The sequence below is a fragment of the Spermophilus citellus genome (assembly GCF_964194105.1).
Source record: "Spermophilus citellus genome assembly, chromosome: 5".
NCBI lineage: Eukaryota > Metazoa > Chordata > Mammalia > Rodentia > Sciuridae > Spermophilus > Spermophilus citellus.
Window position 1 is genome coordinate 51093200 of NC_138186.1, and position 25571 is coordinate 51118770.

Sequence of the window (25571 nt, forward strand, 5' to 3'; positions counted from 1 at the left end):
TTCCCTTTGATTCTAATTCTTCCTTTCAAGGGCTCCTTTAAGTGACAAGGAAGAAGAGGTCAGGGTGGGTGGGGTGGGCAGGGACAGGGGGGCTGGTGGTGGGGGACAGAGGGCAGGTCTGGAACCATTTCAAGTCCTTCTGTGCAAACATTCATGTGTGCCATGGGCCCATGCTATTTACCCAGGCCGCGCCAACAGCCCTCGGTGCCCCTGGGCCCCCACCCCAGCCTGTGCCCACACCCTAACCCTAGGCAGCTCCACCCCCGAAGAGCCCCCACACCTTCTCCTCCACCTCCTGTGAGCCTCCCGCCCCGTCCACGTCTTCAGAACCCCCTGCCTGCCACGTTAGGGCAGCCTCTGCCAGCTCCCTGGGCCTCCTGCCAGGGAGGCAGCTTTCCCAAGAAACAGGAGGCTTCTTCCCTCGTGACCTCCTGTTTGCTCAGCCTTGGCTGCAGGTGGGAGGGGAGGCTATGCCTGGGTCCAGGGCACCCTGGCAGGGGTCGGGGGTGCTGGGCGGGGTGGGGGCGGCACTGCCTGTTTGGGATGCACGACACGTCCTCACCTCGGCCAGGGGTCTGCACCACCTCACCCCTGAACCCACCCAGGAACCTGCTGCCCACCAAGCCTGGGTCCCAGTTCTAGCACTTTCTGCTGAAACCCAAGTTGATGGTAAACTGCGGTGGAGGAGGGTCCCCCCGGCGGTCCAGGTCTGAGGGGCCTGGGCTGGCTGGCCAGGGGGCAGGGCTGATGAGCCCCACTGGGGTCCTGGCGCCCCCACCCCCAGGTTGCAGGCTGGCTCAGGAGAGGAGTTTGCTGCACAGTGAGCCCCTCCCCAGTGCTGTCCCCAGGGTGTCCACTCACTACCCAAAGCTGGGGGACACCCGCAAGGACCCTGACCCATAGGCACAGACAGTGAGGCTGGGGGACTGCAGCTGGCCTGAGGTCTACGTGGTCGTGCAGGGACTCTGGATGAGGAGTCCCGGCTCCTGCTCCAACGTCCCCCCCCCACCCCCACCCCCCCGGGGTCCTGTTCACCTCCTGATCACCTCCATCCCGCCCTGGCCCCTCACTGCACCTCACTGTCACGGTCATCCCCTCCAGCACCCTTGATCACCTGCTCCTCTGGTCAGGAACCTGACCTGGCTCCCCACTGCCCGCCTGGCCCAGGGGCTGGGGCCATCTCTGAGTCCACCTCTCACCCAGCCTCAGAGCCGAGGGGCCACCTGCTGTCACATGCTCAGGACTGTTTTCTAGGTGGGAGCAATCCGGCCACAGTGGGAAGGAGTCCCGGTGCTGGTCTCTGGCAGGGTCTGGTCCAGAACCAGGGGCCAACATGGCGACCCCACATTCAGACTCAAGGAGAAAGGCATTTCCCACGGGGTCCCAGCGCTTCGGGCACAACTTGGCTCTTTTCACCTGCGTCGTTGTCCCCCGACCAGGATGCCCCTTCCTTCCCACCACAGTCAGCCGCAGCGCTCCTCCCGCGGAGCTCCTCACAGCCCCCTCCAGCTTCCCGGGCCTGCACCCTGGGGTGGGGCAGGTTGGCATCAGGGTAGGTCCCCAGTGGAGCTCCCCGTCCAGGGAGAAAGCTGGGCCCAGAGAGTGGTGGGAAGTTGCCCGCGGTCACACAGCAGAGCCAGGGCCAGACCAGGGGCCTCCTGACATCAGGGCCCCTGCTCCATGGGCCTGGGGTCCTGGTGTCTGCCAGGCCCTGGGGACACAGGCCCAGCCCTCCCTGCTTCCCGAGTCGCCCGGGGGCGCGTCTCCTGAGCGATGCCTCCAGTTCCCAAACCGCGAGCTGATCCTTGTGGATTAAGCCACCGTCAGGATTAAGGATCAGCATGTCCGGCCCCCTCCTGCCCCTGAGCCCCCGTCCCCCCTGAGACAAAGAAAGTGTGGCAACAGCTGGTGGAGGCCAAGGCCCAGAGACGGCCATGCCTGAGTCCATCTGCTGCCCGCAGTGGCAGGGTGGCCGCCAGGGGGATTAGCCCCTGAGCCCCTTCGCTTGCTCCTCCCTGTCCCCCAGGAAGCCAGGCCAAGGAGGAGGCCGAGGGACTCAAAGGCAGGTTTGTGCGGCTGTTTCCCGTGTCCTCTCTGCCAACTTTCTGGGGCCAGAATGTGCCCTGGAGCCCTGCCTGTGGGTCCCCACCTCCCACACAGCCTGCTCCTCTCCTGGGAATGAGTCCCCTGGAATCCCCTGCAGTCTCCTGGAGGCCTTGGATTGTGGTGTGGGGTCAGCATGCCCGGGCCCAACCGGGACACTGGAACCCAGCCCCAGGTCCCTGGAGAAGGGCACTCAGCAGTGTGGGCGGGGCAGGTGACAGCCACCCACCCTCTGGCTCCCTGCTCAGCCCCCAGCCAGCCCAGGTGGAAGGGAGGGTCCCCTGGCTTCCCTCTGCAGCCCCCGGCCCAGAGTCAGCTGCCCCCCTTCAGCCCCTGAGCCAAGGTTGCGGTTTGAGTTGGGGTTGGGGCCCAGCCAACAGCCACCCGGCCTGCCTGGGCAGGGGGTGCCTGGGCCTGCACCCCTACACCACGCACCCCCTGCAGCTGGTCAGCACCTTGGAGAGAAGCTGGCGTGTCCCAGGCCGCTGCCCACAGCCCACTGGGTGGCCGCCCGGCTTCTCTGACCCTCCCGCCGCCCCCGCTCCTCGAGGCCCTGCCTACCCGGGGTGCCCCAGGGTCCTTCAGAACTGACCCCCAGACCTTAGCACCCGCCCCGCTGCCTGGGTGCCAGCCTCTGCTCACTGGGGAGAGCACCCTGGGGCCTGGGCAGGTCCAGGATGGGCCTTTCCTCCAGCATGTGCTGTGGCCATCCCCACGCTCCTGCTGCCTGTCCTCAGGGCCTCAGGGCAGAGGGGACGAGGGTCCCTGGGGCAGGGAGGGGCTCACCTGCCCTGGACGCAGCAGGAGAGGAGGGCGGGGGCTCCCCCTAGGCCCTGGAGCCCACCCACCTGCACCCCAGGCAGGCCACCGACTGTGTCCTGCAGGAGTCCTGCTCCGTGGGAGGGTCCCCCTGGGGCTGGGTGTGCAGAGAGACCATGTCGGGCGGGAGGGTGGGTGGGAGCCAGGGGGAGGGCCAGGTCACAGGGACTGGGGCCCAGGAGGTGGAAGGGAACAGGGAGGACACCAGGGAGACCTGGCCGCGTCCGATCTTCCAGCTCCCATGAGGGCTCTGTGGTACCCACCACTCTCTGGTCCCACCTCTCTGCACGTCCCTGGCCCCTATGCACCCCCTCGCTGACCCCGCTTCCAGCTCTTGGGGCCAGGCGAAGGCCAAGCCAAATAAACGTCCCTGGACAGCCAGCATCATCCCCACCTGACAAACAAGGGCACTGTGACCTGCTCTGGGCATGTGGCCGTGTGCCACCGAGCAGGGACTTGAAGACTCAGGTCTGCCTCTGTTCAGAAGCCGCGGGTGGACAGGCACTTCTCACCCCTCCCGCCACCTGCCCACCGGCCCCTGCAATCACAGCCCCACAGTAGTGACACTGGTGGATCTGGGTGGCACACGTGCCTGCAGCCTGAGGGACAGGGACCCACCTCATCCAAGTACACCCTCATGTTGAGCTTGCTCCAAAGATCGGATGTGACCTCAGCCCTTGGAGACGAGGAATGTCCTGCTGTGACCCACTCTGTGAGGACCCTGGGTGGGTCCTGGATCCTCTCTGAGCCTCAGCCTCCTCTTCTGAGCTCTGAAGGGGTGGGTCATCTCCTGGGACTTTTCTGGCCCTGGTCCTGACTGGGCTCTCCAACCCATGACGCCCACCGTGCCCCTCCGCCTGACTTTGGGGATTTAGAAGGAAGATGGTGGAGACATGGTGCGGGCACCAGGGACTCCCCTGCAGTCAGAGACCCGATTCAGGGCTGGGGATCTCTGTGTCCCTGGAGTTTCTGCCCATGGAGGCCTGTCAGCCCGGCTCCCCCCCAGCAGCACCGGCCCCCGACCTGCTCCGGTCAGCCAGGACCCCCGCCCAGAGTGCTGGGAGACAGAACCCAGCTTCCCGACCCTTGGAATCTTCCAGAAATTGCAGTTCCCTCCTTCACTCTGCTCTGGTTGAGCTCAGACCGCATGTGACTCTGTTTCTCTTCTCAGCCTCCCAGTCAAACCCCTGGGTCCCCAGGTCCACCGTGCCCTGGTGACATGTGGCTGTCCCTCCTGTCTCTAGAACAATCCCACTTCCCCTCTGCTCTGAACCCCACAAGCCCTCCTGGGGGGCAGCTCCCTCTTCCCCACGCTGCTCTGGCACCAGGGCTGAAAGGTCCCCCAGGTGTCCCCCAGGGACATGGCCCAGCGGGGCAGCAGGAGGTGCGGGAGCCTCTACTATCTCAGGGGCACATTCGCAGGGGGAGTCCGCTCTCCTCCTCCTTGAGGCCCAGCACAGAGTGGGGACAGAGGCGGGGGTCTGTGCCCTCTGGACCGGTCGAAGGAGGAAAGGAGCCCGGAGCCCTGCCCAGGACCACCTCACCTCCTGACTTGGAAGGGGCGTCTGAGCAAGGCAAAGGCCACATGGCAGGACACGGAGAGTCCAGAATGAACTGTCCCCGAGATGCTAAGGGGAGAACTGGGGGTGGCACTAGGACCCATTCCAAGCAAGAAGCAGCGGCGGACACATCCCCTTAGTCCTGGGGGTGGCTGTGCTGGAAGTGTGGGTGGGAGAGCTGGATCCTGGCAGCCCCAGAGACATGGCCCTGTTGAAGTCCCAGGGCTGGAACCCCGGCCAGGGCGGTCCCTCCAGCCCCTTCTCCCCAGTCCCAGAGCCCGGGGTGGGGGGGCGGGGGCACTGCCATCCTGGCAGAATTCAGGGAGGCCTCGCTGTCCCTCTCTTCCATCCCATCTGGCTCCCTCGAGGGCACACAGAGGTCCCTGGCTGGCAGGAGGGTGGGAGGTGGGAAGAGGGACCCACCCCCTGCTGAGAGGTGGGAGGAGACGGTGGGGGGGCACCAGGCCTCCAGTGGGAACATGCAAACGAGCCACACAGCGGCGTTAAATGTCAGGAAGGGCCCAGGGCAACGCGGCTGGGCCGGTGCACAGTTTGCTTTGGGAAGAGTTGCTCCACCTGACGGTCCACTCACCTGGCCCTGGTGCAGGGGTGGGGGTAGGGAAGAGGGTGGGGACAAGGGGAGGGTCCCACAGCGGCTTGGAGCCTGCCTCCTGCTCTCCCATTCCTCCACCTGGGGCGGTCTGCCTGTGAGATGGGCTGTCACCTGCCTGGCTTGCGGGGGTTGCGAGGACCAAGAGGGCGTGTGACCCACTCACCCACATCAGTGAGGAGATCCGAGCCAACTCCTACGCAGCCTGCAGAGCCCAGTCCCTTTGTGCCCTGCGTGAAGCCCCCTTCAACAGGGCACCCACAGCCCTTCAGCCTTCGTGGGCCCCACTCAGGGGGCCTCTGTCTGCATCGGCCTCCACTGACTTCCCCAGGCCCCCCAGCTGACCCCAGGCCATTGAGCCCCAGACTGGACTCTGTCTGCTCCAGGGCCTTCGATGCTGTACCCGCAGCCACAAGTGAATTCTCCTGGTTCTTCCCACTGCCAGCCCCACCCTTTCTGCGCCTCCATTGAGCACCTACTGGGTGCAGCCCTATCCCCTCAGGCTTGGTTGACAAGGAACCCCGTCTCTAGAGGGTTCTCGGGAATGAGTGTCATCGTTTTATAACGGACAACAGGCGAAGGTCCAGGCTGGAAGGAGCTCATCTTGGCCTCTGGATGTCCCCTAGCGCCTGGCCCGAGGAGACCCTGGTGCACAGGGGAGGCCCCGGCCAGGGACGCCTGCTCCCCACACCCAGTGCCCCATGGGCTGAGCCCCTGGCTGTCAGCCCCCTGTGGCGGCTGGTGGCAGGCTCCGCGCTGGCCAGGCCTCTCCGCCCCACTGGGCCTCCACCTTGGGCCAGGGCAGCTCGGGCCTGTTTGCTTTGTCACTCAGCCGAGCAGCTGGCGCCGGGGCTTTACTGGGGTGCTGTGAGGCTGGGAGGTGGGGCGGGAAATGAGCCCCGGCCCGGCCAGAGAGGAGGGGGACCATGCGACCATCGTGAGGGGACTGTGGCCTGGGGACTGGGCTGCTGGGTGGCCGCAGCTGGCAGGTGAGGGGAGGGGACCTGGGTGGCTCTGAGGGGGCTGCACGCGCAGCGCACACGCTTGGCCAGCCTCAGGGACCCCTGCCTCAGCCCCAGGTCCCCACCTGGCCATCCTACAGCCCCTTCCCTCCACCAGGCGCCTGGCACACCTCAGGGACGAGCACCTTCAAGGCCCCCACCCGACTGCTTTCTTTGTCCCCCAGGCCCCAGACTCAGCCTCCCCGGACCCCGAGTGCCAGGGGCTTGCTCCCCAGGGACCCCAGGCTGCCCGGTCCCTCCAGGCCTGTCCCTCCCGCCCCACCTGGACCCCAGCCCTGGCCCTGAGCCTCAGGCCCACTGTGGCCAGGGACACCCTTCCCTCAGCAGAGCAGCTGGGCTGGTGGTGACAGAGACACCCCCCGCCCGCTGCCCGCCCTCAGTGCAGAGCCATGCCCCGGGCACCCCAGGCCAGGAGGCTCCCCCAGGCTCTGGCTGGGCCCAGGGAGGCCAGCAGGGCAGAATGTGGACAGGGACAGGGGATTCTGCGGGCAAAGGGACCAGGTCACTGCCACCTGGAAGATGAGTCCTGAGCTCGCACAGTGTCCCCCCGGGGTCCCCAGCCTCCCTGCAGCAGGCTCTGCCTTCCAGACTCACCCGTTAGCCTCCCAGTGCCCAAGGAGTCGTCCACTGCTGTGCCAGCCTCGGGGCCAGGAGGAGCTGTGGGCAGCTGGGGCCACCGCCGTGTCTCAGCCAGGCATTCGTGGGGCCAGGGGAACCAGGAGCCAGGAGAGCTGGGGCAGAGATGGCTCTCGGGTGGCCACCAGGGCCCAGCCACCCTCGAGGGGCAGCCGGTTGAGGACTCAGGGCCGGGCACCTGCAGGAGGGTCCCCGGCCTCGGCCCCGGGCACCTACTGGCACTGTGACCACCCCAGCCCGAGGGGCTCACGGGGTGGAAGGCATGGGCAGCTGCTCGGGGGACCGGGGACGGTGGCCGGCAGCGTGGACACCAGCAAGTGCAGGAATGTGCCGGGAGGAAGTGGGCAGGTGAGGAGCGGCCAGCGGCCACCCTGTAACCCTTCCTGATTTACCTGAACAAACACGCGCCCGCCTCCCTCAGACGCAGGCCACCGTTAACCCCTGCTGCTCCCCGCTGGCCCTGTGCCCGCGCCCTGCCCCGGGGACCCGCTCACGCACCCACACCCCAGGGCAGGGGCTCTCAGAGGGACAGCCAAGGGACAGCCAAGCCAGCAGCAGTGCAATCCAGAGCCACCGGAGCCCTGATGGGGGCTGCCAGGCACCAGGGGTGGGGACGGCCCGGGAGGTCAGCGAGGGCTTCCTGGAGGAGGTGATCTCGGCTCCTGGGCCAGGGATGGAGGGGCTCCAGGGGGCTGGGGGACCAGAGATTGAGACCCCTGCTACCCTGGGCCCTGGGTGGCCTCCTGCAGGCCCCTCGCTGCCGTGGTGAGGAAGGGTCTGTAGCCCATGTCCCCAGCCCCAGGTGGGGTCAGCCAGCACAGGTTGCTGTCCCCCAGTCCCTGCGGGGTGGCAGCTGGACGGCTGTGCAGGCCGAGGGTACCCCACTCCAGCACCCGCCACCTCTGAATGCCTCCCCTGCTCCGGTGGGTCAGCGAGTTTCAGACCCTACTCACTGCTACTCTCTAACTTCAAACGCCATCGTGGGACATGAAGTATGAGGGGACGAATCAGAGCAAACCATGAGCTCCGCAGCGGACCCATCCTGAGGTGACCCGGTCACCCACCAACAGAAAATGACTTAGGAAAAGCAATTGGTGGAGCACACCTGGAATCCCAGGGGCTCGGGAGGCTGAGGCAGGAGGATCGCGAGTTCAAAGCCAGCCTCAGCAATGGTGGGGCACCAAGCAACTCAGTGAGACCCTGTCACTGAATAAAATACAAAATAGGGCTGGGACGTGGCTCAGGGGTCGAGTGCTCCTGGGTTCAGTCCCCAGTACCAAAAAAAAAAAAAAATCTTAAAGCAGCCGCCCTGTACCATTTGTTGCCCTCTCTCCAGCTTCCCTGCCCCCCACCCTGTACGAGGGATTGACCCAGGGGTGCTCTACCCCTGAGCTACCACCCCAGCCCTTTTAATTTTTACTTTGAGACAGGGTCTCACTAAATTGACCCAGGTGTCATCAAACTGGTGATCTTTCCGCCTCAGTGTGCCACCACACTTGGCTCATTCTTTCTTTCTTTATCCTTCCTCCATCTGCTGCCTGGAATGTGTCTGTGATAGTTGGCATTGTGGCTGCCATCTTAGACCATGAGGATGGTAGAGCAGTGAGCTGAAATGAGCCTGGGTCTCACTGAGGACTATATGAAACCCCTGTAGCAGCTTCAGAATGCCCACCTCAGGACTCCCCCGGCCCTCGTCACTGGATTGAACCCAGGGGCGCTCTATCACTGAGCCACATCCCCAGTCCTTTTCATTTTAATTTTGAGATAAGGTCTCACAAAAAACACTGAGGGTAGCCTCAACCTTGTGGTCCTCCTGCCTCAGCCTCCTGAGCGGCTGCTGGGATTACAGGCGTGGGCCACCACACCTGGCACTGGACGTCTCTGAGAGCGACACGGGTTCTCCTTTGGTTAAGTGTGGTCTGTTATTCAGAGATGGACGGATACGAAGACAAAACACTGTTGCAGTCAGAGGATCTGCCACTGCTGGTGGCCTGGGAAGGGGCCTGGGTGTTTTACAGAAGACCTTGACCTTGAGAAAGCTGCCCCTGGAAGGCTGGGCCCCCAGGAGCCGCAGGCCAGGCTGGGCCATGCTGGGTGCACCCGGGCTCCACACCCAGACCAGCGGGAGGCACAGGGCATTGGGATGGACCAGTGATGAGCCCACCGCGGGCTGGGGCCACCAGGGGAGGAGCATGGACGGATGCCAACCGGCCCCCGAGGGGAGGCTGGGGACACGCGCCTGCCCACACCTGGCCCACCCAGCCAGTGTCCTGGCTCCAGCTCGGGGTCGGGCCCAGCTCACACCCGGGTTCTGTCACCTTCCAGCTTTGAGAGTCTGGGCAAGAGTCTGACGCCTGCTGGGCGGTCCCCTCCCGGGACCCCAGGCCCCTCAGGGCTGCGGGAGGAGGAAGATCACGGGGTGAAGGTGCTCGGAGCACCTGGACGCCCTGGCCCAGCGCCCACTGTCCACCCGGCAAAGCCCACGGGTGTGGCACTTGTCACCTGACCCCTCACAGCACCTCAGCCTCCTGGTCAGTACTGCTGTGCCCCCCGCTGTGCCCCAGGGTCAAGGCCCAGGACCCGGGGTTACCAGGCCTCTGGCCTCCAGCCCGCAGCTCCCCAGGCGGGTCCCCTCTCTCGGCCTCTCTGGCCAGCCTCCGACAGGTGAAACGTGCTGCCCCCAGTCCCCTCCCCCCAGACCCCACGGCCACCCCCTCCAGACGTGGGCCTGGTAACAACCCACGCGCCTCAGGTGACTCTGTGTTGGAACTTTCCTCCCACCTCCCCGGGTGACACATCCTTTCTCAACGCCGGGCTCTTCCAAACCTTGAGGGGGTAAGTGGGGCCCTGCCACGTCCACTCTCTCCAGCCACCTGCCCACCAGTGGGGACCCACAGAGCAGGGGACAGAAGCCGGGTCCGCTCTGCGCTGCTGCCACCGAGGGTCATCGGTGTGAGCGCCAGGTCACCCCCTGGGCTTTGTCACCTTCCTGTGAGTGTGGAGACTGTGCCAGCTCTGCCCACCAGAGCGGCCGTCGTGACAAGGTAATGACATTGACGTGGAGACACCCTGGGGAGAGCCGACTGTCCGTCTGTCTGCCCGTCTGTCCGTCCGACTGCTCCCTAACCTCCTGCGCATCTCCCAGTTCCCAGGGCCCCTCCTCCCTGGTCCCATCCTCTGAGGAGCCACAGCTGGGGCCATGGCAGCCACAGGACAGGGACCCAGGACAGGGACCCAGGCCGGCCCCGGGGAGGTGCCCTGTGGCCCAGGCTGGCTGTGTCCACCTCACGCGCTCGCTGGGCCCTGCTGCCCACGCCCATGGCCGTTCACCTGGGAGGCCATCTGAGGTGGCCTTGCCCCTCCCCAGGGCTAGGGCTCCCTGGGGACCTGGACAGACAGGGCTGCTGCCCGAGATAAGGGCTATCCCGGGGGACCCTGCAGGCCCACCTGGGGGGACAGAGGGGACACACAGCCTCCTGGGACCCCTTCCGATGTTGGGGGGGGCGTGTCCCAAGACAGAGGGGCCCTGGCCTGGGCTCTGCCCCTGTGAACTCGGCCTTGTCACCAGAGGCTGAGGTCAGCCCCAGGTCCTGGGGTCAGCAGGGAGCCCCGGGGGAAGGCCGTGCACAGAAGTCAGGATGATCAAACTGTAGGACGATGGGGGGGACGAGGCCAGGCTGCCCACCGCTGGCTGGGACAGAGGAGCAGCTCGGGGGCCGTGGCTGGGGGACCTCCCCGGGATGGTGTAGGGGCCACGGCCTGAGCCCGGCGGCTCTCTGGGGTCCTGAGGGGTCAGGTTCAGCTCCTCCCATGTCTCAGCGGCCCGCCAAGGCTGCACCCTTCCCTGGCCACCGTAGGTGCTCACCGCCGGCCACGTCCTAGACCTTTTTAGTTCTCATTTTGAGACAGGATCTCACTAAGTTGCTGAGGCTGGCCTCGAACTCGTGAGCCTCCTGCCTCGGCCTCCTGAGTCCCGGGATTATGGGCGTGGCCGCCACAGCCTCCTGTGCTCACCTCGTGAGGAAGCTGAGGTCCTGGGGGGTTCAGGGCTCGCCCTGCAAGGTGAGGAGCAGGACCAGAACCAGGCGCTGCTCTGGGCCGCCACAGAGCCCCACCCCGCATGGGCACTGGGACAGCCCCCCTCCTGGCCCCCCAGGGCACCAGGTGTCCCCCAGGCTGGCCATGGGGGGTGGAGGTGGGGGGCCCACGTCACAGCACACACCCGGGAGCCGGCCACCGCCTTTCCCCCACTAGCGCAGAGCAGCGGGGCCGCAAACCACAGGCCCAGATAAGAGCACAATCAGCCTGTTCTGCGCCCGCGGTGGTGGCGGGGGCCCGGGCCACCTGGTGGCGGGCAGTGGGGGAGGCCCGGCAGCCTGGGCCCTGCTATCAGCAGCTCTCGCCTCACCGGGAGCCCCTTTGAAATTTACCCACCTTATCAGGGCCTCAGCAGTGGGCAGCTCCCCAGGAGGGCCGAGCCTTTGTGTCCAGCCGCTGCCTTCCGCCTGACCCAGGAGATGACCGGGGGAGCAGGCCACCCCCAGTCCCACGCAGGGACCCCCCTTCCCGCCTGAGCAAGTCACCCTCAGCCTGAGCCCTCCTTCCCTGGGGCCCGGAGGACAGTCCAGCTTCTCTCCCTCCTCACGCCCCAGGCTCCCTCCGAGCCCAGGCCTGTTATGTGCCCCCCACCGCCAAGTCACACCTTCAGCAAATGTTTATTGAGCACCTACTACACACCAGGTATGGGGGCCTGGCAGGGCCGGGGACCCAGCAATCTTGGTCCCCCGTGGAGCGGACATTCTCGGGCCGGGGACCCATGGTAAACACCGGGTGAGCAGGATCCAGAGTGTCAGGAGGTGAGCGGGGCCACTGTGGGCAGAAGTCAGGCAGGAAAGGAAGGAGGTCCGAGGACAAGGTTGGAGGTGTGTGCTTCCGAGGGGGTCCCTGCCTTTCCAGGCCGCATTCGAATCAAGATCTGAGGGACTCTGACCCCCTCCCACCCAGGAGGCAGAGCCGGGGGAAGGTGGAGTCCAACGGGCTCCCCCACCTTTTATTTAAATTATTTTTTGGTAGTTGTGAGTGGACAGATGCCTTTATTTTATTTGTTTTCTGTCTTTACGTGGTGCTCAGGACCCTGCCTCATGCATGTGACGCCAGCGCTCTGCCCCAGCCACAGCCCTCGGCCCCCAACAGGCTCCCTTTTCCGTGCGTTTCAGAGAGGGTGGTGAGTTGTCCAAAGTCACACAGCACAGTGACAGCAAAGCAGGAGTTAGTACCTAGGAGCTCTGTGACCCTGTGAGGACCCTTTCCCCCATTCCTGTGCCCCAAAGGCAGGGACGAGGCACTGCCGAGGCACTGCCAGGTCCCTGCTCAGGACAGCTGTGGTCACTCTTAGAGTGGGGACAGGGGTGGGAGTGCAGCCTGGGTCGTAGCCCGCTGAGGGGCTGAGGCAGAGGAGGCTCAGGTTCAAGGCTGCAGGGGGCCGTGACGGCCTGACTCCAGCAACCCAGGCTCCCCCTCCCGCTCCCTGTCGCCTGGACCCCCCCCCCCCCCAGTGCTCTCCAGGTGTCCCATGGGCGCGCTGGTCCACCTGTGACAACCGCCAGGATCTGCTCTTCCGGGGGAGCCCCTGTCTCGCCTCATGTGGCCCCATGCAGGGTGCTGTCTGCAAGGGGACCAGGAGCCGGGGGAGGAGGTGCTGTCTTAGGGGGGGCTGTGAGGCCCGGTGGGCACCGGCTGGGGGCCACCAAGATGAGCTCTAAGGTAGAGGAGAGGGTGGCGGGGCCAGGCGCGGTGACCACGCCTATGATCCCAGCGGCTCAGGAGGCTGGGACAGGAGGACCTGGAGCTCAAGGCCAGCCTCAGCAGCTTGGGGAGACCCTGTCTCTAAATACAGTGCGAAGTGGGTCTGGGCACGTGGCTCAGTGGTCGAGTGCCCCGAGCTCCATCCCTGGTACCAAAGAGAAAGTGGCCTGCAAGTCACTGGGCCGCTGGTGGGTGGTGGCCTTGGGGCCCTTGGAGGGATGTGTCCGGAGCCCGCAGAGTGGACGTTCCGCTGGGCTGCAGCTGGGGCGGCGGGGCTGCTGGGGACAGAGTCCTGCTCACTGTGCTTCGCTGCGTGTCCTTGGCAGGTCGCGTGCCCCTCAGCCCCTTGGAGGGGCGTCGTGGGGGAGGACGCGGGGCGCGCAGGGCCAGGCGGTTCCAGCTGGTGGCCAAGCGTGGGGCACAGATGGCCTGGCCCTCAGCGTGTGCCCAGCTCTTCTGGGGATGGCTTTAGGGCCTCGGTGCACAGAGGGCCACTGGGGTCCTTGGTTTGTGACACGGCCACAGGGTCCATCACGGCCCCCTCGAGATGTTCAATAACACAGAGCCCAAGGCCAGCCGGGTCGGGGCCACTGCCAGCAGCGCAGACCCTCCGTCGTCCCCCCACCCCCCGCCGTCGCTGGCTGGTGCGGGGCCTGGACTTGGGTGTCCCATCCTACAGACGAGTGTCCACCTGAAGAGGACGCTGGAGATGCGCGGGGCCTTTTCAGGGAGTCCCGGCAGAGCCCAGGATGACGACGTCCCCGTGGGCCCCAGCGGCCCCCTGCCCTCTGCCACAGCTTAGAAGAGGGCGTCACCGACACAGGCTGGGTCCCTCCAGCCCGGAGGCAGCCCCCTGTTGGGCCTGGCACCTGGGACCTTGGGGTCCTCTCCTGTGACTGGGGAGACTGCGCCCTGGCCACACAGGAGCCCGAGCCCTGGGCAGACCCGTGGCCTCAGATCCCAAGCCCCGCCCTGGCCTCCCCACACGACTTCCCAGACACAGTGACAGCCTGGGGGTTCCCAGACCTGGCCTGTGGCCTCGCCTATGGCCAGGAAGGGACAGATCCCCTGCGGGGCAGGACAGGGCGAGGCCTGGGCAGTGGAGCAGCCTTCCCCACTGCCGGACCCGGACCTGCAAGACCCTGGTGGGTCTGCCAAGCAGGACAGACCCCTCCCCTCCAGGGACATGCGCAGGGGCGCAACTGAGGGGCCTCAGACCCAAGGTACACACAGCCCTGTACCAGGCACCGGCCTCAACCTCTGAGTCGCGTTCCCTCCCGCCAAGCATACAGTAGGTGCTCAATATGTGCTTCCTTCAACCAATCAACAGGTAAAAGCTCGGCTGAGGAGGTGGCCACCGGGGCGGGACTGTGTAAGACAGAGCCAGGATCCATGGGCAGGCAGGAGGCTGGGGTGGGGCCGACCCTCACCAACGACCCTCCGTGGCTCCCACCGGCCCATGGGAGGGGGAAGAGCTCACGGGGCACAGAAGCCACTCAGCCACCGGGTGCCATCTCACTGCCACGCGTGCGGCCCAGCCCAGGAGCGGCCCTCTCCTCCCGGTAGCTGCCCCTCCTGGGACCTGGGCACATCCTGTGTCACCAAGTGGCCCTGCTCCCGGGACAGGGTCACAGGGGGCAGGCGGGCGGTGGCCCGGGCATCTGTGGAGGGCGTGGGATGGCCCCAGGGAGGGCCGAGGCTGGGGGAGCCTCCCTGCTCCTGGTTCCCGTGGGACCCACGACCTGGACAGCAGTGGCCACGACCGTGGGAACAGGGAGGGTGGAGGGAGCGTCTGCCTCCTGGTGGGGGTGTCCCCCGCCTGCCCCCACCTCGCTACAGGCAGGACACGTCCCCAGGCGGCCCAGGCTCCCCTCGGGGCCCTGTGGCCCTGTGGGAGTGGGCGAGGCTGACCCCCAAGCCAGGCCCCGCGAGGGCTCTGAGTCCCCCTCCCAGAGTGGTGACCTCTGTCACCTGTCACCAGCTCCAGGAGGGGCTAAGATGCAGCCAGCCCTGTGCCCAGGCCCCCAGGTGGGCTCAGAGAGGGGTCTGCCTGAGGCCCACGGTGGATAGTGCTGCCCACGGGTCCCACAGAGGACAGGGCTGTCCACGGCCCCACTGTCCATCCTGAGCAGCAGCCTCTCTGTGGCCACCGAGCCCTCCCTGGCCGATGCCCCTTCCTTCAGCTGCTGCCCCGTTGGCAGGTTTCTTGGAGCTGGGGACCACGGGGGTGGCCGCTGCGCAGCAGCCCTGGCCTGTCCAGGTCTCGAGCAACATCTGGCTGAGGCGCCGAGTCTGGCCTTGAACTTGAGCCCCCTGCCTCAGGCCCCCGAGCTGCTGGGCTGCTGGGCTCATCCTGGTCATCCTGCTGTGGGGACGACGGGCAGCGGCTGAGCAGTGGCCCTGTCCTCAGGCATCTGGAGGTTGTCACACGTGGTCTGGTAGGAGCCCTGCGTGACTCCCTTGCACAGAGCCGTGGACCTCCGAGCCCAAGGCAGCCCCGAGCGGAGCTCCCAGGGCTGGGGGTTGGACCCAGAGGAGCTTTTTAAATTCATGATCCATTTTCCAGAACTGGGTAGAGGCCCAGAGCGGGAAGGGACTTGCTCACTGTCACGCAGCCCCATGGCCATTGGGCTTATGCTCCCTGAGCCTGGCACTCTTCCAAATGCCTTATACATGCTGACTCCTAATCCTTCCAGCAGCCCTAGGAGGCAGTACATAATCCCTATTTACAGTTAGAGCTGCTGAGGCACAGAGGGGTCAAGGAAGTTACCTGAGGTCACACAGCTTGTGAGCCCAGGCAGCCTGGCTCCAAAGCCTTGTAAGTAACGTGATGCTTTGTTGGCTCCAGCGATAGTCACCTAGTATGGATCTTGTCTTGCCTTGGCTCCTGCCTTGGCTCTTGGCTTTACTGCAGTCTCTCATGCCTTCATAGTACAGAATTATAATATCACTATTTAAATTTATTGAACCCTTTCTGATGCAAGCACAGTGGACTAAGGCTTTCCTACAAATGTCACTTAATTCTCAGGATAACCCTACAAGATGGGTATCACAGTCTCCATTTACCTCTGAGAAAACGGAAAGGTTAATTAACTTGCCCAGGGAGACACAGCAAGTAAGAGTGAGCCAGTCCTGCCCATGCGGTGATCAGCCCTCTGTGGTGATCATGAGCTGACCCTGGATGAGGGGGGTCACAGGGTCAGCTGGCCCCTGGGGAAGCTGTTCTGTCCAGTTCCTTCCTCCACTTCTGGACATCTCTGACCCCCGGTGCTCTTGCCTTGTCCCAGCGGCACTGAGTGGCCTCCAGAAGCTGCCCCACCCCCTGCTGGTGACCCCTGAACTCTCCGCTCCCTGACGTGGCTCCTGCGTCACCCAGAGGAGCCAGGATCAGCACCCAGCCTGGGTTGCTCTTGGCAGCAGCTGCAGGAAGCAGGACCCGCCTGCATCTCAGGTGTCACTCAGGAACCGTCCAGCGTCACTGCCCGTCACTGCCCGTCACTGCCCCGCCCTGCCTCCTTCCCATGCCCACAAGCTGCTTCTCTGTCCAGTTAGGCTGGGGGCTGGGGCTGGGGGGCTCCCCTGGGGACAGTGGCTCCCAGGACTAGGCCAGGCCTGGGGACAGGGAGGCAGCCAAGCTTCCTGTGGGCACCGCTCCACACACCTTGGTGGACAGCTTGCGTGACCTCTTTTCCCTGGGGACACAGGCTGTGTGCTGGGGCCTGGGTCACCACAGTCTTCCCAAAGACCCATTTTAGAGATAGACGAACGGAGGCAGGCTCCGTGCAAGGTGGCCGCCATAGCCGGGCAGTGGCAGAGCTGATTAGAGTGGCCCTGCCTGACCAGGTGCCCCAGGGCATCCGGGGTCAGAGTGGGACGTCTGGGTGTCTTTGGGGAGCCGGGACTGGACAGTCAGCCTTAATGACCTTCCTGGGGAGGCTCAGAGCCTGGACCACAGCTCACGACCTGGCTCCGGCCTCAGCAGTGTTGGGCTTACTGTGCAACCCCGGAAGTCCCTTTCCCTCTCTGGGCCGCAGCGACAGACTGTCACGAGGTCCCTGGATGGCCCTTCCAGTAGCTGCCCACAGGCCACCCCAGCAACACTGAGGTCACTCCCTGGGAGAGCTCTTCACATCTGCAGCCTCCTCCCTGCACCCCGCGAGGAGGCCTCTTCTCCAGTTTACAGAAGAGAAAACTGAGACAGAAGGCGGTGGGGCTCAGGATGCGCACAGCGGCTCAGAAGCCCAGAGCTCCAGGCCCTGCCTCTCCCCCAAGGTCATGGCCCAGGGGGACTATGCGGGCTGCCCTCTGCCGGCACACCACCTGGGGCCCCCCAGCTCCCCTCTGCACGGCTGGCAATTCACACAGAGGGGCCAAGGGCAGCTACCCCAACAAGTCACCCAGGCCACCTCCTCGGCACAGCTCCTTGGAGACCTTCCTCCTGGGGGCTCCGTCCTTCTGGGGGCTCCTGCCCGAGGACCAGCCAGGCAGGCCCTGCCTCATCCTATGGATGAAGAGACGGAGGCAGAGGGGAGGTTGGCGAGCAGGACACCCCTGTGGGCTCCTCCATCCTCCATCCCGTGAAACAGGGAGCAGGGGCCACCTGGGCTCAGGGTAGGTAGAGGCTCAGCCCTCCTGGTCAGGCTTTTTCTTTTTGGTACTGGGGATTGAACTCAGGGACACTCTGCCACTGAGCCCCATCCCCAGCCCTGTTTTGTATCTATTTTGAGACAGGCTCTCACTGAGTTGCTTAGCACCTCATCTTTGCTGAGGCTGGCTTCGAACTAGAGATCCTCCTGCCTCAGCCTCCCGGGCCCCTGGGATTACAGGCATGTGCCATCGCGCCTGACCCTGGTCAAGGCATTTGACCCACTTGCTACCTGGGTCCAGCCGCCCGGGAGCTGGCACCCCTGCCACCCCCTCCCTGTCCTGCTGCTTCTGCTACACAGACAGGAAACTGAGGCCCACCTCGCAGGGCCCCGGAGAAGCAGGGCGCTGAATCGGGCTGAGGGACAGTGAGTTCCTGGGGCCAGAGGTTGGGGTGCGGGCTGTGCCTGGTCCGGGGCCCCGCTCCCTGGGGCTCCACCCCGGGGCCCTGGAGAGTCACCCTCTTGGCACCCGTAGGGGAGGGGCCTCAGGTGACAGGTGACAACCTGCAGTCCGGGGCCAGTCCAGGGGGTGCTGGGTTCTCAGTCCCATTTCACAGAGGAAAACTCGAGCCCAGGGAGTGGCTGTCCTCGGGCCGTGGACGAGGGGGAGGGAGGGAGGGCCGAGGCTGAGGAGAGGCCCAGGGATGGGGGAGGCCAGCTCTGGCCCTGCTGCCCCACAGCTGGCGGGGTGCCGGGCTCTCACAGGTGGGGCTCCGGGGAGGGGCTGTTTGTTCCCGGGCCGCCCAGGCTCGGTGGCTTTATGGTGCCATCTGGGAGATGTGGTGGGGCGGGCCCGGCTGGCACAGGGCCAGGGCAGGGAAGGGGCACCGCACAGCGAGGGCTGCCCCCCAGCTGTCGCCTGGCCCTCCGGAGGGCGGGGCCCGGGGCGAGCCGGAGTCCACACGGCCAGGTGGGGACGAGCCCACTGAGAACACTGAGGTCAGCAGGTCAGCCACCTGCACCGGTCACAGCTAGCCATCCGTGGGGCTGGGTGTCCGCTCAGGCAGTCGTGACGTCACGTAGGAGCCTGTGTCCTGCCCCCTGCCACACTGGTGCTGGGACCAAGGCTTGGCTGCAAGGGGCATCCTGAAACCTTGGGCAACGGGCCCGGCCTCCCGCGACTCAGCTTCCTGTCTGCAAAGTGGGCGCAGCGCTTCCTGTGGGCCTCCGGGATGGGGTGGGGTAGGCTCTGTCCCGGGAACTCACGTGGCGACCCCACACGCGAGGTCCTCTGCATCATGTCCTCCACGGCCTCGGCCTCAGCCTCTGCCATCCCTGGGCTGTCTGAGCCCCTCGGGGCCGGAGCCGCAGGCCGTCCATACTCCAAACACAGCCCCGGCCAGGGCAGCCCCGAGGGAAGGGACAATGTGACCTTCCCAAGGGCCTGAGACACCCCAGGGACAGGCGGGCCCTTCCCCAGCACTCGGCAGCTTTCTTCCCCAAGAAGGGCTTGAGGCGCCCTGGCCACGGAGGGTCGCTCCTCCCGCAGGCCTGGCTCAGGGTATGGACAGCTTGTGGCGGCCTGGCTGGGAGGCCCGGCCTCCTTCAAGGGACTCCACTTGGTGGAGCGCACAGGCCTGGGCCTGGTCTGAGGGAGGCCCACTCAGAGGACCCGCCCTGGACCTGCTCCTCTGAGCACCTTGGGGCTGCAGCAGGACCCTCTGGTCCCCATCCTGGGCCGTGGGCCTCCCCGACACCTGCTGTGTCTGGAGCTGGGCTCAGGGGCCGCCCCTCTTCGGGGCTCTATGGCCTGGGAGGGGCCACCGCCCTGAGGGCTTCCTGCTGGGGGCTCCGGGCACCTGCTGCCTCTCCTTCATCCCCTTGGCATCAGAGGAGCCATGACCTTCTTCCAGCTCAGGTCTGCTCGGGGACGTCCCTGTCCCCACCAGCATGTCACAGGGCGGGCTCCTCCATGCGCGGCTCAGCTCAGCTTCCCGGGCCCGCGGCTGCTCTGGGTCCTCCCTCACATAGGAGCCAGCTCTTCCCGGAGGAAGTAAAGCCAGGACCCCGGGGACGGAAGGGACTCCTCTTGCGTGGGCTCCTGGAAGGCACACGTGGGCTGGGACCCTGGACCACATTCCAAACCTTGAGACCTGGGTGATGACCCATGAGTATGCCCAGGTGGAGAAGAGGCCATCGGGCTGAGTCACCGCCTTGCCTTCCTTCCTATATGTAACTGAAATGTCAATGACAGAAAACGAGTGGCGCACACCTGTAATAACAGAGGCGTGGGAGGCTGAGGCAGGAGGATCAAAGCCAGCCTCAGCAACTTAGCGAGGTGCTAAGCAACTCAGTGAGACCCTGTCTCTAAATAATATAAAAAGGGTTGGGATATGGCTCAGTGGTTAAGCCCCGGGTTCAATCCCCAGTACAAAAACAGAACAAAACAAACACCCCGAAAATTAGCACGTACCTGGTTGTGAGGACGGAACAGAAAGAATTCAAACGTGATTTACAGAAAAATCTAGTAAAAGCGATCCGTGGCAAGGCTGCCTGTGAGGCCGCGCAGGCGTGGGATCTCCCGCCCTGCAGCCTGTCTGTGCACCATCCAAGGGAAGGAGCGTGGGGCGACCTCGCCCTGCATGAGCCTGGGTCCGTGGGAGCGGGACACATGGATGCGCAGCTCAGATGTGTTGAGTCCACGCTCAGGAACCAACACGTTCTATACCAGGACAAAACTGTCCCTGGAGTTGGAGGCCCAAGGACCCACGAGAGTGAAGGCCGGGTCCAGTGGCCACAGGACCACCCACTGGAGAAGGCCAGAGGCTGAAGACCTGGCGGAGGCTCCCCTCCCCCCTCCCCCCGATGCTGACTTCCCAAAGGTGCAACCCCCCTGCACCGGGCAGACCAATCCCGAGAGCCAGCAGTGTGGCCCCTCGGGCCCAACCACCACCACAAAGATTGGACCCCGTGGCATGTCCCCAGCGATGGCCTGACTCGGGGATCCTGTTTCCCAACCAAGCACTGACTTTCTCTTCCCTTGGGGGCCTGGCTTTCCTTACGGGCTCAGGTGTCAGGGAGGGAACCAGGGCACGAAGTGGCTGACACGGTGGGACTCTGGGGAACGCAGTGTGCTCTGGTTGTGGTCCCCTCCCATGTGCTGGGGAGGGTGGCTCACTCGGGACCTCGCCCCACAGTGCTCACTGTCCCATCTCTAGGCTCTGTGTCTCCATCGGAGACAGGGGCCCTCAGCAGATCTGGATGATCCCTACCAGGGGGCACAGAGGGGGCTCAACAGACTTCCTTCACAAGCCTGGCACCAAGGGCCCCAACCCACACCTCCATCTCGGCGGGCCAGGGTGCCTGGGCGAGGTGTCCTCGACTACGGGAACCGATGTCTGGGGACAGTGGTGGGGAAAGCCAGTGAGCTGAGCAAGGACACACAGAGCTGGGGATGTGCAGGGTCGGGTGCCATCAGCCCCCAGCAACGGCCACCCTGGTGCCCACCTGTGGCCTTGGCCTCCTGCCCTGGCTGTGGCCCCGTGTAGTTCCTTGTGGGCACCTGGCTGCAGACGTGTCGCCTGTCTCCACCCTCGGAAGTGGTCAACCACAGTGGCCAAACCAGTTCCTGTGCTTGGGATTCTGGGCTGTCGTTCTCAACCGCAGGCACATCTGTGACACCCTCCCTGTCCAGGAGCCTGCCACTGTCTGCTGTCTGATCAGGGCTGGGCAGTGCCGTCTCCAGAAATCAGCTCCTTCCCACAGGAGGCAGGTTCCTGGTCCCTCCTCCATGCTGGTCGGACGGGGGACTGCACATGGCCACAGGGCAGCTCCTCTCCTCAGCGTCACAGGAGATCGGGGGCTTAGCTGAGACCTCTAACTGTGCCTCTTCGGGACGGTCCTTCCCTGCATCCCAGCTCCCACCTCAATCCCAGAAATACTCATAAGGCTAGAGTTTGGGGGGAAGGAGAGAGAGCTATGGCCCAGGGGGAGGGCCAGACAGATTTTTCGGACTCTGCCTCCCAAATGTTCAATATCCCAAGTCTCCATTCCTGGGGTCCCTGGGTCCCTGCCATCTAGCAGGTCTCAGTGTAACAAAGGTCACCACATACTGGATGCTTACCAGGGGCCAGGCCATCATGCTAAACTTTTTATGATGGTTTGAATTTTCATGATACTTCTGGGGTAGGATTTGTCCCCATTTTATAGATGAGGGCACTGAGGTCCCGAGTGCCTGACAACAGTCACTCAGGTCAAGCCCGAGCCTGCCCACCTGAGAGCCGGGAGCTTGTCCTGGGTGCGACTGTGGGAAACAGCTGGGGAGGCCGGGCCTACTGGTGCCCTCTGCTGGCCTCGGCACACCCTGCACCAGCTGAGCGTCTCATTCCCAGTCAACGTCCCCACCCCTGCTCTCCCGCCCGAGATCCCTGTCCCACCCATGAGTTGGTTCAGGGCAGCTGTCCCCGGAGACAAGAGGACAGGAGTGGTGGGCCTTGGCTGCTCTGAGGCACGGAGCAGTGACCTTGGTGTCTTGGTTCTTGATGTGACTGGGCGTGGTACAGGTGACCCCAAGTCAGACAGGGCTCCTCTCTCCTGCCAGCTGCCCCAGACTGTCCTGGGAGGACAGGGCCACGGGGACTGCTGCAACCTGATGGGCTCTGGCTCCCTGCCCTGGCTGCTGGCTCCTGACTGGGGCCACCCCTGGCCTGGGCAGCATCCGGCCCTCATCCTCTCCACGGCCACCCACTGTGACCAGCAGGGAGAAGGCCGGGGCACAGGGTCTAGGGACAGGATAGGGGTCGCCAGGGCAGAAGAGAGGCCAACTGCACTGATGCTGGGTCTGAGGGCGGGGGACAAAAAGCTGACTTTGGGGTTGCTGGTGACAGACAAGGGCCACCATCCCCTCCTGTGACGATCTCAACTAGCCTCGAGGCTCCACCTCACTGCTGACTCCCCACAGCCCTGACTGCAGCTCTGACCCACCAGGACCAGGACCTCCTCTGGCAGCCTAGATGCAGGTCCCAGGAGGACCCCACCTCCCCTCCAGCCCGCCCATGTGGCCCACCATCTCAGGCTTCGTCTCAGGCTTTGGTAACCCTCAGGCCCAAATCCCTCTTCTCGCTGGATCCAACCCTCCCCCTCCGCCACTTGCCAGTAGCCACCTCTCTGGTTCCCAGCTCCTGCCTTGGCCCCCAACAGTGCACTTTCAGCACCTAGGCCAGAGGGCTCTGGTGGGGACGCTGGGTGCAGGGATGCCTGTTCCCACCATCCTTCAGTCCTTCCCTCCTCATCCTGCAGGAAGCCAAGCTCTCAGACACCATCAGACCCTCCTCCCGCCACCCTGGTGCTTGGGCTTGCTGTTCTCTCTGCCTGGAGTGTTCCCACCCAGACACCCACAGACCCCTGGCCTGCTCCTGCCCAGGATGAAACCGCGACCCTCCTTGCATCCCGTGCCCACAGCACCTGCCATCTCTTGACGTATGATGTCTGCATCTGTCAACTGCAACCAGGATTAACTCCACGAGGGTAGGGGTTTGTCTCTTTGGTCACTGCTAGATTCCTGATACCAAAAACAGGGCCTGGTACAGAAATGATGTTCAATAAACACAAACGAACTGCAAAGGGGTGGTCGGGCGAGCGGAGCTCCTTGGGGCTAGGCTGGTGCCTTCTTGACAGGCAACAGCCCCAGGGACAAGCCCCAGGCCCACTGGGAGGGAACAAACACTCCCCAGAAGCACAGGTCTCCACCAGGGTCTCCAGTCTGCCACCATCTTCCCATCTGGCCCAGGGGGTCTCCTCCGCCCCCTTGCCATCTCCCCATTCTTCAGGTCTCAGCTAAGTGTCACTTCCTCAGAGAAGCCTCCAGACACTTGATACTCTTGGCCTGACTTATGGTCCCTGACTCCATGTCCCCCAGGACTTGTGACCCTAGGAGCTAGGTATTCACAAGCTCAGCACCAGGCCTGCCTGCCCCACACAGCCGCCTGTGGACGGCTGTGGATTAAATGAGGTCATTCACATAAATAAATCGCTTAGCAGGAGCTGGTCAGTCAGTCAGCTGGTGTCAACCATAATTACAGTGGACACCCACTCATCATTGAGAAGGAAGAGCTCAACCAGGAACTGTACAGCTTGGTTGAGCCCCGGCCACAACTTGACTTGTTTCTGATGATGTCAGCTCCTGCCAGTTGCAGAGGGCCCGGCCACTGCAGCACTGGCTAAGTCTCAGGCCGCCCCTACTCCCTGCGCACCAAGGGCTGTCCACAGGACCAGCAGCATCCATTCACCTGGGAATTTGCTAGAAATGTACAATCTTGCCCTTCCCCCAAGATCTGTTAAACTGGAAATGTGCATTTTAATACGTTCGAGTTCAATTAAGAATTGTCCCAGATCACACAATCTCAGAACCAATGGCTTAAAAACCACAACAAAGTGCAGTCCTGGTTTCTATCTTCATCTGACAGACACCTGTCAGACATCATGCTGCCTCTCTGAACACCCCTGGACCCTGGAACTCACACACTGTCTCCCCTGCCTCAAAGCAATCTCAGTTTTGAAAGCTGGGGTTACTGTGAGTGGCCCCAGAGCTTACTCTCTTGGCAGCCAGACAGAGCTGGACACTAGGTGGTGTCTGGGAAATGGCTGGGTCACAGCAGGTAGGTGAGGGAGGGCCTTCCCAGGAACAGGGTGGGAGGCACCAGGCACAGCCTGAGCTGGGCAGGGAGGGGAGCCAAGAGCAGGTTTGTTCTGCCAGGAGGGCTGGGCCCAGACCACTGCCACTGCCCTTCCCGTCCCCCAGACTCAGCTGAGAGCCCCCTCCCTGTCACCTAGCCCCCGTGGGAATGGCTCAGGCCAGAAGCTACCACCAAATTTGCTCTTTTCTCCCAGGGCCCAGTGACTTCTTGACAGGTTTCAGCCCCAAAGACAAACAGATTCTGCCAAGCAAATAACTGTTCAGCAGTGGGGGTGCTGGGAGGCCTGGGAGTGGGCCTGAGCGGCCAGGAGACCCAGGTGACTGGGTGGAGGTCCCTCCCCTGCAGAGAACAAACAGCTGTGGGCACCTGGAAGGAAGCAGGATGCAGGTGCGCTGCCCTAGGTGGAGGGCACTTGCCCCGGGGGGGTCTCCGGGCGGGTCTCCAGGCTCCTCATCCAGGGCTCTGTATCAGGTTGCTCCCTGAGAAACAGCAGGCCTGCCTTCAGGCCCTGAGGCAGGCTCCTTGTGGGGCCTGTTTCCTTCATGCGCTCTGTGGCCAGAAGTTCCTAAGCTGCCTACCGGGAGATGCCAAGGCACCTCCTCCCTCAACTCCTGCACCACAGGCCCCCAGCAAACATCATCACTTGGAACTCGGTTCTGCCAGGCAGGGGGAGGCCCAGTCCAGGACCCTGCAGGTGGATGTCTTGCTTTTCTGATCAGTGAAAATGATGCCAGCAGCCGAGAGGCCATGGTCTGAGCCTGCCTACTCCCCTGAGCCGTGGAGACCAAGGCCGACTCCCTTCCTTCCTTCTCACAGGGGGTGACGCTGAAGATACCACCCACCTGGAAGGGTGAAGTGAGGAAGCTCACCATGTGCCATGTATTGGCTGATAAAGTTGATTCCAGGCTGCTCCCTGAACCCCATAAAGTCTAGCTGTCTCAGGGAAGTACGTGGGGTGGGCTCGTCAACTACCGAGAATGTGGGCTCAACCCCTCAGACCCCCCAAAGCCCAAGTCCGTCATGAACCCACAAGGAGACCTTTAAGCACCCAGGAACTACACCCCGCCACTGCAGGACCAGGTAAAATGCATTCCACCTTCACCTAGGAAGCCAGGGGCCCAGGTGGGGACAAGGACTCCACAGCCCTGTCCTGCCTGCTCTTCGGATAGGCAAGGTGCCCAGATATCTGCTCTGCCATCTCACTATGCCATGCGCTGGGCACACAGGCCTACGCAATGGCTGCCGGCTGCTCAACACCACTTGGCTGGTATTTCTTCCATGCTGGGAACAGAGGAGTGATCAACAGAGGTGTGCCACCCTGGTGACCTAAAGGTCATTTGGAAGCAGTTTCTTTGCCTTTCTGGTCACTGGGAACCAGGAAGGACAGCTGTAATCCAGGACTGACATCCCCCAATACAATGATCTTTAGGATCTCAGCTTTCCCATCTGCAAAGGGGAGACCCCCAAGACCACACAGTGTACATCACAGGGCCACACACAGGCTTGAAGGTGCAATGAGACTCAGACACATGCAGAGCTTTTTTTTTGTGTTAATTTAATCATACAAATATTCATCTTTACAGTCAGGAAAGACCTCCTCGTCTTCACCTCCTCCTAGGCCCCATCGGCCCCACCACACACACCGACCAGCTTGCTCACCACACACACCACCGTCCAGGTGGAAGGGGCAGCCGTCACCGCCCCTGCATTCACCCAAAGGTACAAAGGGAAACCGA

General features: G+C 63.9%; 1 long non-coding RNA gene across 1 annotated transcript in view; it reads right to left on the reverse strand.

Moving 5' to 3' along the window:
* LOC308650070 overlaps positions 1-25571 on the reverse strand; it is a 637596-nt gene that overhangs the window by 100699 nt on the left and 511326 nt on the right. The gene's annotated exons all lie outside the window — the stretch shown is intronic.